We start from the raw sequence: 3,984 nt of genomic DNA, 5'->3' as shown, positions 1-3,984 counted from the left end.
CTTAGTTAGAGGGGGTCAAAATTTTACATTTTTGCCAAACATTTGTTTTTTCTCACCCATGTAACTTATTACCTATTATTTTTAGCAAAATGTGTCCCAAACAGTTTAGTTAGCTATTTCTTCAATCTTTCGAAAAAAAAAATAAAAAAATTGTAACATTTTTTTCCGCAATCAAAAACTTTTTTGACTTTTTTTTCCAAATGGGCCCTTTTTTTCTTAAATGAAAGCTTATATATTTTCCTTGAACACCTATTTGATCGCTTAGTAATATGCGAGTTCCATATCTATCAAAATATGTAAATGTTTTGTACACAGAAAAAAGAAATTCATAATTTGTCATCAATATTATTAATCGAACATGAATTTTTTTCCCAAACTTTTTTTATTCAGAATAAGAACATGTTCACAAAATATTATTAAATTATTCATGACGGACATTTTTGCAAAATATAAAACTTTGACTTTTTTTCATAATGGGCCCTTTATTTATTTTTTTTTGCTCAATTGAAGTATGCTCGTTGAAATGATTTTCGGAAGTGTGCCTTGTACGAGAGCTATGACTAATTATGGACCGATCGCCTAGAAATTAGCTAGCGTGATTTCTATCTATATAAGACTTTTTTGTATTGAAGTTTACTTAAATAACGAAATTTTTAAGATATTTATGGTCATATTTTTAAATATGATTTATTTTAATACATATACCAATATAAATAAGATATTTATGAGAAAAAATTTTTAATTCAGGAGGATATTTGTATGGAGGCTAGGTAAAATAATGGAACGATTTCAATCACTTTCGTCCTTGGCCAAATTTTATCATGGACAGCCAGCCATACGGACGGACATCGTTAAAACGACTCAGAATAAGATATTTATGAGAAAAAATTTATAATTCAGGAGGATATTTGTATGGAGGCTAGGTAAAATAATGGAACGATTTCAATCACTTTCGTCCTTGGCCAAATTTTATCATGGACAGCCAGCCTTACGGACGGACATCGTTAAATCGACTCAGAAAGTGATTCTGACTCGATTGGTATACTTTTCAGCTGTTATAAACATCAGCTCAAACGCAATATACCCTCCCCACCATAATGGGGAGGGTACACAAATCATTCACACCATTCACCTGTAACCCATATTATGTAATATTTTTTTTGCATTTTTTTTTTAAAATCAAAAATGTCAGTTACTTTGAAAGATGATAAATAGCATTTCTTATCAAAACAATCTGTTTCATGAATCACTTAACAAAATTAAATTCACAAAATGTAATAAATTTAAGCAAAACTTATAGACTTGAAATTAAGCTCATTACTCCTAGTACAGCAATGAGTAAATCTGATAGATAAATGTGTAAGATTTTATTTTCCTTTATATTTCCTGTAATTTGTAAATTGTGTAAGTGATTTTTTATAGCTTAATTATAATTCAATTCTGTAATTTAAAACATAAACTATAGTCATCCGTATTTTATACAACACATTAGTACATGGATTCCCATGAAAGTAGTGTTTGAAGTTAATGAGGTAGTTAAAGTATAAAGTGGTGTAATTACCAGTTGGAATGCTGAAACTGTGTAGGATGCTCATACATCATGGGATGTATGTATGTCTACGCTGACGTCAAAAACAGCGGCAGCATATTCACACAAATAAAATTTTATTAGTTTAAAAGGATTTAATATTGTTTGGGATATGACCAACATTTTGTTTTCAATCATGTTTAAAATGCTTTAAATTTGGATTTTGTTTATCTTTAAATAAACAGACAGATATTCAAGGATAAAAAATCATATTGAGAATTAAGTTGTACTACACGGTTTTAAGTACTTTTTTACATCCTAAAACATAATTATTACATTATTTATTCTTCAACTTTAACCAGGAGAAACCAACTCTTCAAAATATATAATGTAATGAGTTCAATTGAAAACCTTCTCCAGACTGAGCGATAACAAACTGAGTAGTATCAAATCCGTAGTAACGGAATTATTAAAAACAATCACATCGAATTAGTACTCAAAAAAGTACTTTTGCCTTTTAAAACATATGTATCTCAATCCTTGTCCTTTGTACATATGTTTGTGTACGTAGTATGTGTAAATCAAAAGAAACATTAACTTCTGTCTATCGTTTTCTTTTCACATGTCGGATTACCGTCCGCTTTGAACAACAAATCTTTAAATTTGTTTTCATAAAAAAAATTATGTAGTGACGTCTAATAAAATAAAGAAAAATGTGTGTAAACCCTTTTATTACATTCGCATTTCCCAACGCCATAAAAATCAACAAATATGCCGAAAAGCTGATATTGTTACGATATGATTGACAAAATAATGTTTGATGTGAAAAAAAATTGTATGCTGAAAAAAATAAAATTTTTTGTTGTTTAACAAAAAGCCAAATGATGACAGATAAGGCTTAAAAATCTTTAAAAGGATTACACACTTTTCTAAACATCAATTCGCAGACATATGAACATAAATATACACGTTTATAAAAATACAGATACATATGTATGTATATGAACATGGATGGACTGGAAAGTAGCAGTATTTGAACTGGAATCTATTTAGCGACGTCTGTCTATTGAAATCAACTTTCCGAAGCCCCCAAAAAACCTACAAACTTCAGAAATATACATACAGTGTCGAACTTAAGTATTGGCACAAGATGCTCATTGTACTTTAAGGTCGATTTAAAGGCCATATTGTTGACATTTTTAATAAAAATATATATTTATCAGATAGATTGATGAATTTCCTACAAAATACCACCAAATTCATTTCAACAATTTTCCAATATTATTTAAAAATAATAAAAAGACGAAAAATTCCACAATTCCGTAGAACAAAACTATTGGCACACTTAACCAGATTCTTCAAATTTGATCGATCTATCCACTTTTTTTTTCTTTGAAAATGCGATTTTATCTTCTTTTATTTAACAGTTTTCGTTTCTAAAACTGTTAATGTCAATTTGTAAAAAATGAGCACAATAATTATCAATTTTGCTGAAAATGGCTAACAAAAAAAAGGAAACAACAGAATCTGAGCGCAAAATCACCCTTCACTTGCACAATCAAAGAAAATCATATGCTGAGATTGTGGAGATTATGGAAAGAAGCCGTTTTACAATTTGGAGTATCGTGCAACGTTTTAAGGCAACATCAACACTTGAAAGTGCTAAACATACAGGTCGTCCTAGATTCTTAAGTGAGCGTAAATAAAGCCATATAATCAAAAAGGTCAAGTTATGTCCAAAAATATCTTCAACACAGGTTGCTGCAGAGATTAAAGAAGAGTTTGGGAATGAAGAACACGCAGCAATAGCCAGAAGAGTGCTCCAGAAGACAAACTATAGTTGTCGTATTGCTAGGCGTAAACCATTTATTTCATCTGTGAACCAAAAGAAGCGTTTAGAATATGCCGTTTAGGAATTTACGTAAGCCACATGATTTTTAGCACCAAGTGCTATTCTCTGATGCAAACAAATTTTATATTTTTCGCTCTGATGGCCGTCAAACGGTATAGAAAAAAACCAATAAAGAGCTGGAAAAACAAAATATTGCTTCAATAGTAAAACATAGTGCTGGAGAGGTAATTGTGTGGGGTTGTATGTCCGCTTCAGCGGTTGGAGAGCTGGTGTTCATTGACGAAATAATAGACAAAGTGAAATATACGGATACACCTCAGGAAAAGTGCAGAAAAGTTAAATTTTCCATTTTCTTTCACTTTTCAACATGACAATGATCAGAAACATTCGGCCTATACTGGACGTATGTGGCTTTCATACAATATTTCGCATGTCCTACCACACCCTCCACAATCTCCGGATCTCAACCCAATAGAGAGAAATATACATATGCAAATATACAATATCGTCATATAAAATCAAAAAAGCAGTAAGCTACATTTTAAAAATTTTACAGAAGAAGCAAAAAACTCCTTAAAATTAAAAATAAACAAAATTTTTTAAA

This window comes from Calliphora vicina, chromosome 5 (genome assembly GCF_958450345.1).
Source record: "Calliphora vicina chromosome 5, idCalVici1.1, whole genome shotgun sequence".
Taxonomy (NCBI): domain Eukaryota; kingdom Metazoa; phylum Arthropoda; class Insecta; order Diptera; family Calliphoridae; genus Calliphora; species Calliphora vicina.
Note: the sequence above shows the minus strand (reverse complement) of the source record.